Source organism: Galeopterus variegatus, unplaced genomic scaffold, assembly GCF_000696425.1.
Source record: "Galeopterus variegatus unplaced genomic scaffold, G_variegatus-3.0.2 Scaffold55, whole genome shotgun sequence".
NCBI classification, from domain to species: Eukaryota; Metazoa; Chordata; class Mammalia; order Dermoptera; family Cynocephalidae; genus Galeopterus; species Galeopterus variegatus.
Genome location: NW_007726166.1, coordinates 206,707 through 216,313, shown reverse-complemented (window position 1 = coordinate 216,313; position 9,607 = coordinate 206,707). Strand labels below are relative to the sequence as shown.

At 49.3% G+C, this 9,607-nt stretch overlaps 1 protein-coding gene across 1 annotated transcript in view; it reads right to left on the bottom strand.

Annotated features, from left to right (window-relative positions):
- Nucleotides 1-9,607, bottom strand: part of ZC3H7B (zinc finger CCCH-type containing 7B) — a 50,440-nt gene that overhangs the window by 40,465 nt on the left and 368 nt on the right. The window lies entirely within an intron of this gene.

Below are 9,607 nucleotides of genomic sequence, written 5' to 3'. Positions count from 1 at the left end.
GGACTGCAACCCTCGGCGTTGATCCCGCGCCTCGCTCAGCCAGTGAGTGGGAACCGGTCTGTATCTGGGATCCGGTCTGTATGTGGGACCCGACCCCTTGGGCGGGAGCGCCGCCGCGCTTCCCAAGCGGCGCACTATCCAGTGCGCCACCGGGCCGGCCCTAATTTTTACTTTTTAAAGATGACCGGTAAGGGGATCTTAACCCTTGACTTGGTGTTGTCAGCACCACGCTCTCCCAAGTGAGCTAACTGGCCATCCCTATATAGGGATCCGAACCCGTGGCCTTGGTGTTATAAGCACCGCACTCTCCCAAGTGAGCCACGGGCCGGCCCCACCATCACTGTTATTGTCTCCCGTTAAGCAATGAGACCCAGCTCCAGGACCCTTCAATCTGTCATAAAGCTCAAATCTTCCCCATCCCTAAAATAATTCCCTCCCCTGATCCTAAATCCCCTTCTGGCAAATACACAACCTCTCTTCCCTTTCTTGTCCACATTTCATGAAAGAGTTGTCTATAGTGTCTCCACATCCTCAGACCTCCCACTCAAGTCCCCAACTCCTACTCCATCACCCCACTTCATGGTGCTTGCCAAGGACCGTTCCCAACCCAAGGGTCTCCTGGTTGCTGATTCCAGTGGAGGGGCAGTTTTTTACTCGCCTCTTCCTGGACTCTTGGCTGCATCTGCCACTTCCTGGCTCCTGTGAGGCTGCACTCCTGCGCCTTCCTCAAGCCTCTCTGACTGTTCCTGCTCTGTCTCTGTTAGGGGTTCTTCTTCCTCTGCCCAGGCCTCAAGACAAATACTCTGAGCCTCCATTTAAGGGACAATGCTCCCACTCTCGTCACTCTACAGGCTCTCCCCAGATGAGCTCTTGCATTTCATGATCTCATGAGTCATGTCAATGACTCACAAATCTATTCCCACCAGGTTCACCCCCTCCCCAGTATTTCATTCTCATATCTCTTACCTTCCGTGTAGTGGTGTCCGGATGTCCAGCCCCCAGGTTGCCTATGACCTCCGTGCCTTCCCTAATCCTGGGCCTTCTATCTGGAATGCCCTCTCCCACACACACCTAGCCAACTCATGCTTATCCTTTAAGACCCAGCTCAGATGCTTCTGTGTCCAGAAAGTCCTCCCTGGTGCCCACCCCAGTTGGAAGAACTGAACACGTTCCAAACTGTGCTCAGCATCTTCTCTCCTACTCCTGCTCCTCCCCCATTATTCCCTGACTCTCTTCATAGCTCTCTGAGCATCATCCTATTCTCAGTCAATCCCCAATTCTCCCAGCTTTACCTCCTAAATATTTCTCCACCCTGCAGCCCCTCCCACCCTCCTCACAACCTCAGCCATCACTCAGGCCCTCACCACTTCTTACCAACAGCTTTCAAGGAGCCCCCTCCAACCTGTTCCCATTCGGAGTTCAGGGATATCTAACACATAGGCAAAGGTCACTCCCTTGCTCAAAACCCATCTAAGTGTGCATGTGAACACACACACACACATACACACGAATGCAGGTTTTTAAAAAAGGTGAAAACTGAATAAGCTCTGTAGTCTAGTAATGTACCAATGCCAATTTTCTAGATTTGATAATGTACGACAACTATATGTCACCCCTAGGAGAAGCTGGGTGAATGGAACACTATGTACTATTTTTGCAACTTCTTATGAATAAAAAGTTAAAAACAAACAACTTTCCATGACAACCTACCGGGGGGGACAATGTCCAAGCTCCTCATCCTGATGCATGCAGCACCGAGGGGCATGCCTGGCCTCTCATCTGCCCCATGGCCAGCCTGGAATGTCACACTCTGGCAACAATGAACCATCTGACTTACCACTCTGTGCAGGACATCCTCCACACTGACTGCTTCCCACCCTGCCTAATGCCCACTGCTTCTTTAAAGCTCAGTCAAGGTGGCTCCTCTACCAGGAAGCCTTCCTTCCCTGACACCCACTTGAGCACAGCACCCCAAGCTCACCACAACCATTGTACTAAACCCAGCTAATTGAAATGATGTGCTTATGTCCCCATCTTTCCCTCAACTATGAGCTCCTTGAAGGGAGAAGCTGCATCTGATTTATTTCTGAGCAGCCCAGAGAGAGAAGAGAACCCTATTCGAAGTGTGTGGAGCTCACGAACCTTAGAATAATAGTAGAGATGCTGACATCAGTCATCACTTACTATGTACTTCCTCCCACCAGATATTGCTTTAAGGGCTTTAAATATAATACTTAATCTTCACAACATCCCATAAGAAAGGACAAAACTATCATAGCCCCATTTTACAGATGAGGAAACTGAGGCACAGGTTTCGGTGAAATAACTGGCAGGGTTACATAGTAAGTGATGGAGCTGGGATTTGAACCCTGGCAGTTGGCTCTGGAGCCCACTCTCTCACATCCCAATACAACAGTGCTCCTCCCCCTCCCACCAGGCTGCCTCCAGCCAGGGCCGCCCACCTTGCACTCACTTTTCCCAGGGTTAATTAAAGAGCAGCAGTCAGTCCAGCCTGCAGACGCACTGCATATCACGTGAATACCACCGGAGGCTGCGGCCTCTCCAAAGATGCCTGGCACTTCTGACTCACTGGGCCCTTGATGAGTTACTCAGAAAGACCACGAAAGGTTTAATTTTGCTGTCCTTGACCCCACTAGCCAGCTTTCCAGGTCTGCATTTATCCCTTCCCTACAGTCCTTATTTGGCATGTCTGCTCACCCCAAGGACCCTCTGCTCTAAGGAGGTCAGGGAGGGGTCATGCCTCATTTTTTTGGAGATCACCTGCAGCATGTCAAGTACCTTCTAAAGCAGGGATTCTAAATAAAGAGAAGTCAGAGGCCTGTGAACTTGGGTGGGAAAACATTTACAACTTGCTTTGCACTAACCCCACCCTGATAGCTAGCATTCCCTCCAATCTCCAACATAGGCAATACACTGCAGCAGTGTCCGCGACCTGCCTGCGACCTTGTCACCACTACAATCTCTTCTTATCATGTTTCAGTTACTGCAGACGTAATGAAAAGTTCATGCTCATCACACTTCAAAATTATGTTATAGTACATTCACTGCTAGATCTTTTTTTTTTTTTTTTTTAAGATGATCGGTAAGGGGATCTTAACCCTTAACTTGGTGTTGTCAGCACCACGCTCTCCCAAGTGAGCTAACCGGCCATACCTATGTAGGGATCCAAACCTGTGGCCTTGGTGTTATTAGCACCGCACTCTCCCAAGTGAGCCACAGGCTGGCCCTTAAATCTTGTTTTTTAGTGAATTGATAAAGCAGCACAGCTATAGTTTAAGAAACTTGGTTTCAGGGTTGGCTGGTTAGCTCAGTTGGTTAGGGGGTGGTGCTGAGAACACCGAGGTCCAGGGTTCAATCCCAGCTGCAATTCACCTCAAAACAACAACAAAAAGTGAAGTTAATGGAATATGTTGCCAAAACCATCATTTAATATCGAAAAAAAAAAAAAAAAAAAAAAAAGGGAGAGAATTGGTTTCCTTTGTAATCCTGTGTATTTTACTTTACGCGTTTAAAAACAGTACCCTCTGGGGCCGGCCCGGTGGCACACTGCTACAGTGCGCCGCTTGGGAGCGCGGAGGCGCTCCCGCCGAGGGTTCGGATCCCACATACAGACCGGCTGCTCACTGGCTGAGCGAGATGCGGGAGCAACACCGAGGGTTGCGATCCCGTTGCCGGTCCCGGTCCGGTATGGGCGTGACACTGAGGGTTGTGATCCGTTGCCGGTCACGAAAAAAAGACAAAAAGGAAAAAAATAAAAATAAAAAATCAAAACAGTACCCTCTGAAAAGAGTCCCTAACAGCTCTGAGAAGATTTAGAAGCTCTATTCTAAGGAACCGTGTTATTCACCCTCACAATAATCTCAAAGGTAGGTCACTGTCTACAGAAAAGTGAGGCTTGGAGGGGATTGGTGACTTGCCACACTGCTGCCAAGGAGAAAGCCGGAGCTACCGGCACTGCCCCAGGCTGGATCGGGAACCTCCTGCAAGGAGCTAGTGTGAAATGGAACACCCACAAGCCTCAGTGACCTGCCAATTGTTTTCTTTTCAACTGGCCACCTTGAACAGAAACCAAAGTTCAGGAAACTTCCCCAGGCCTTCCCCACTCCTCCTCCCCAGCCCCATAAACCAAACTAAGAGTCTGCAGCAAAGCATGACCTTTACCTCCCACCCGCCTCCTGCAGTGGCCTGGTTACAAAGGGCTTTTACTTTCATAATCTTGTCTCACCCTCCCACCAACCTGGGCCAAACTGCACAGGAACAGTTTAAACCCACATCCCTGTCTCCGGGGGCCCGGGCTCCTGCATCCTGATCAAGACCCACTGGGTGTGGTGCTCGACTGAGATGTTCAAAAAATAACTCTTTTTTTTTTTTTTAAATAGAAAAGTAAAAGAAGCTCATTGTGAAACCCTTCAAAATTACAGGCAAGTATTAAAAAAAAGTCACCCAGAGTCCCATAGCACAGAGTGACCTCCCAACATTGTGGAGTCCTTTCTTTCACGCAGTTGAGCTCAGAAATCCTCATGGTTGCACCCTTGGGAAACTGGAGAGCTTCATGGGCTGCTCAGTTTGCTTTGATGCATGATGGTGACAAGGCAACAGGCTGGGCTAGTGCAATGAGCTCTGGGTTCAAATCCCAGCACTGTCCCATGGTAGGTTCCAGGGCACCTCTTCGAGCCTCAGTTTTGTCACTTACAAGACGGGGTTGATGATAACCACCTGGCAAGACTATTTTGCAGATTTACATAGCGTGCCTCACCCGGAGGAGGTCAGAAAGTCATGTTTCTGCTGAATTGGGTGCTGTGGAAAGCACCTACAACTGCCAAAATTATCCTGTTCGTTTTCAGTTGGTCAACGTTGATTTCTTTGTAGTTTCTGTCTAGGCCACTCATTTTTGGCAAGGGCTGTTCTGTGGACAACCTGCTGCTTTTATTCAATTATTCAGCAAATAACCATGGAGCACCTTTGTGTGCAGGGGGCTCTGCCAAGTGCTTGGGTAACAAGGTTAATAAAGTCCCTGTCCTTGTGCAACTTGTAGTCAGAGGTGGGAAGACAAATAAACAGGTCAGTGTTAGAGGCACAAGACAAGCAAAGACAGAGATAAGAGTTACAAAAAAAGTAAAACAGGAAACGTGGCAGAGTGACGTGGGTGGACTGCGAGTTTAGCGAAGGCCCTTAGGAGGAAGTGGCATTTAAAAGGGACAAGAAGCCAGCCATGGAAGAAGATGGGAGGTAGGGTAATGGTGCACCCAGCAGAGGGCACAGCAAGGGCAATGGCGCTGAGGTAGGAACAAGCTGAGAATGTTCAAGGAAAACACAGAAGGCAGCAGGACTGCAGTGCTGGAGCAAGGGCAAGCAAACAGGAAGAGGCCAGCCGGAGAGCTACACACAGGCCAGGGCTGTGCTGTGTGTGTGTCAGGAAACCACTGGAGGGTTTTCAGCAGAATGACAGGATCTCATTTAAATCTCAGGAAGATCCCTTTGGCTGCTGCATGGAGGATGGATAACAAGAGGGGATGCCAGATTAGTTAAGAAGCTACTGCAGTGGTCCAGGCCTGGATCAAGGAAGATCTCTGCCTGTAGAGGGACAGGGCATGACAAGTCCTGGGAGCAAGAGCACAGATGAACCAGGGTGACCTCTGAAAACACCAGAAGAGTCACAGCCTCAACCCTCCCTGCAGCCCTCCAGGAGGTGCTCAATGAATAGTTGTTGGCTGATCCCAGCGCTTTGGAAACACGAACCAACCAGAAGACATGGCTCTTGGTCTCAGGGACTCTGATACCTTGTTCCCTTTCCACATAACTGCGGACAGTGTAGGAAGAGTTAGAGAGTGGGTGATGCCTCAATTTTCTTCTTCTGAAAAACAGGGACACCTCTTACCTTGAAGGACTGTCATGACAACTAATGGGGAGCTATGAGCACAAGCATGATACAAATGTTAGTGACAGCCACAATTTCCAGACAGATAAGAGCTTCGTGGAAACTGGAAGTAACCTGAAGGAATCAATCCTGCAAGGCAGCTGAGACCTCAGAATCTGGAGTCCAGTAGGCCTGGCTCCATCTGACACCCTGTTCTACCACAGCTGTGTGATCTTGGATGTGTGACTTCATCTCTCTGAGCATCAGTCTGCAAAATAGGGCTGCTTATAATTGTTCCTGCCTCAAACACTTGTTGAGCGGATTCAATGAGAAGGCACGGAAAGTGCCAAGCACAGTGCGGGCACACAGTAGCATTAAATATATAATGGCTGCTGTCATGATTACCACCGTTCCCATCAAGGTTGTGTTGCAGCCTCTGATACGGGGTTCAGGAATTGCTAAACCAAAGTTGACTAGACGGTTCAGAAGTCCAGAAGATGGGTTCTGAAAGCAGACAGCTTCCATGGCCTGATGGGCAAGCAGCGCTCACACACCTGCAGAAGCTATCAGGACGCCGCAAAGAAACCAACTCGCTAGAGGAAATAAATAAGGCAGGACAGAGTCTGTAGCTGGTGCTGACAGAGAAAGGAAAAGGAGCCATGTCCTATAGGCCGTTAAATGTGATGTAAGGAGCTGGCTTCTGTGGAGGCTCCTGGGAGCTGACATCTAGTAGTCACTTTGTCAGCCCAGATCAAGCCTCTAGCTCCGGTTCCAGCCGGCTTTCCACAGAGGACACCTCTGCCTCTGATGACACTCAGGTCTACCACCGTGGTCCCCACCAGCCTCCTTTCTTCTCTCCCTTCCTAGTCCTACACGAGAGCTGGACTGGACTGCCAGGTCCACTTTGCAACTCTGCCACTTATGCAATGTCACTTAACCTCTCTGTGCCCTAGTTTCTTCCTCTGAAAAATGGGGATAATTATAGTGCCTACCTATAGGGCTGTTACAAGGATTAAATAAACTAATCTAGAAAAAAGCACTCACAACAGGGCCTGACCACTGGGGAATTGCTGGATCAGTGTCTTAAAATTAATAAAAAATGTACAAAAAAATTAATTAATAAAAAATGTAAAACTCTTCTAGCTCCTTTCGTCTGAGTTTCTTGTCCTGATCCCCAAACACAGGTTACTATCAAACATCACCAAATCTCAGGGCTTGTTTTCAGAGGCCCAGAGAACCGAAGGGACTACGGTAGCAGAGCCTGACTTGAACCCAAACTCATATCTGCCTCCTATATCGAGGTTATATCAAGTGACCTGTTCCTTCTTTAAATGTCCCTGCCTTCGTCTGTCTCAGTGCTTCTGCTTAGAATGCCCTTTCTCTTGGCCTTTCTCAACCCATCTCTCAAATGTTCAAATGGTACTTCTTCTAGGAAGACCTCCCACCCCTGGGCAAAATAAACCTTCCTCCTCTACACTGGGGCATGATTTAATTTGACAACACAATGGCTGAATGTGTCCTCCTGGCACCTCTACTGGAGCCAATGGCCCAGAGGGTGAATCAGACCCAGTTCTGTCCTTGGGAAGCTCAGGTTAATCAACCATATCTGCCTCATCCCCAAGCTCCAAGCTCCTCCGGGGCGGCAAGCCGAGCACACAACAGGCACCAAAGAGCTGAACTTACTCAGATCTCCACACTCAGGGGCCAGTCCTCCTTCCACTGCTGTTCTGCCTTTTCCAGTCATGTTTCCAGAAACCTACTGGGAGTACTTTTGCTGGGCCAGCCCCAGAGGGCCCTGGGACACAGAGCCAGTTCAGTAGAACCCCTGGCCTTGGGGAGCCTGCTGACCTTTTAGCTTCAGCCCCTACCCCTGTTACATTTGCCAATTTAGACCATCCTAGTCCTTGTTCTTGTCTTACATATTTGAGATGAAGGTGGCTGCAGCGGGCCGCAGCGCACTCAAGAGTCATGAATGCCTGGGTTCAAATCCAGTGGGATAACCTTGGGCCAGCCACACAAATCCCATGTTCCTCAATTTCTTTATCTGTGAAATGGAGATAGTAATGCCCACCACTCATGGAACTACTGTAAGAATTAGAATGTAAGTCAACCTCACAGCACAAAAGCAATTGTGGCTAACCCAGGAATTCCCTTCCTCTTCCCCCCCACCCCGAGGAATCCTTCCCTAACTTTTCCAGATTACCCTGAGCCATCTCCCTTCTCTCCACTCCCACTGCATTAACCCCAGAATTGAGCATTTTCTTTTTCTCTTATTGGTTCACTAGAGTCAACTTGCTCTTTGTAGCCAGACTATAAGTGACAAAGTCAATCCCAAATCTGACTCACAGAATCTCACAAGAGGCACTTGAAAAGCAACTTGCTGAGGGAGCCCAGGACTCTGGGACAGGGTGAAGATTTGCAATCAGAAAAATGGGTGGGGAAATAAAAATTTAAAAATAATAAAAAAAAAAAAAAAAAAAAGAGAGAGAGAAAGAAAGAAAGAAAACTGAGTAGGAATCCTAGCTCTGCAGTGTGACTTTCCAGCAAGACACTCAACTCTCTAAGCCTTGGATTTCTCATCTGGAAAATGAGGATTGAAAACTGTCTACCTGACATTGTTACTGTGGACAGATGAGCCAACATATGTGAAAGCCCTCTTGCTATAAAACAAAAAGTGCTATTTAAGAGAATATTTTCAGGTTCTCAAACCCAGACCTACTGATGCCTCAACTTGCCTACACATAAATCTCACTGAGCTTCTTAGCCCCTAAATAATCCAACAAAACCCAAATTCTTACCTGCCCGGTCTAAATAAAAAGCCAACAGCTTAGAGCTCGCAGTATTCATGGAACACCAACCCCTTCCCAGCTCAGGGACCACAAAGTTTCTTTCCCATCCTCAGATCTCTGCCCAACTAGACACAGGTTTCTCCTTCCCAGCTTACCGCACCCCCAAATCTCAAGCCTGCTTCCAGTGGATTTTGGCCAGACATCATTCCTCTCAAGAACCCAACTTCCATGGGAGCTGAAAGTGGGGAAAGAAGACGCAGAAGGTACGGCTGAATGTGTGGGGGGCGTCTTGGTAGTAGGACTAAAGATTCCTCTAGAATTTCGTGCCCAACACAGTTGCTCAATGTACTATAATTATCGCATTTGTGTGAAGATTCAAGGATCTGCATTCTGCTATTTTCATCAGACTGGATGAACCGCCGGCGCCCAGGAAAACAGCAAGAAGTTGAGATGTAAAGTCTTGTGCTCAGGAGCCAAAGTCCTGGCTCGCAACCCGAGAAACGAAGTCCCCGACGGCGCTGCTGTGGGCCCAGCCGCCCCCTCCAGCCCCCGGACTCGAGACTCCCACTGGGGTCTCCACTCGTGCCATGTCGCCACCACAGCCATGAGGTCCTATCAAAGTGAACTGTTTCTATATAATTTTTTTTCCTGGGAAAACGGCTTTGTCTCTCTCTGTGCAAAGACCCCAAAACAAGGCACCTTATAAATACTCGAACCAAACACAGTTCAAGGGGGAAAGGGGGGAACGGAGGAGGGAGCAGGCCCCGGAAGGAGCCCCTAGACCGGCTGAGGGCAGGAGGGGGACTCCAGGGCCCCCGGCCCCGTCGGGGTGCCCCAGCCCAGGCGCCGGAGCCCGCGCCCTGCAGTCCGAGGGGGCTCCCAGTCGGCGACAGGACCCCCGGCGCCCCCCGCCGCCCGCAGGCCTCTGAGCCCCGTGACG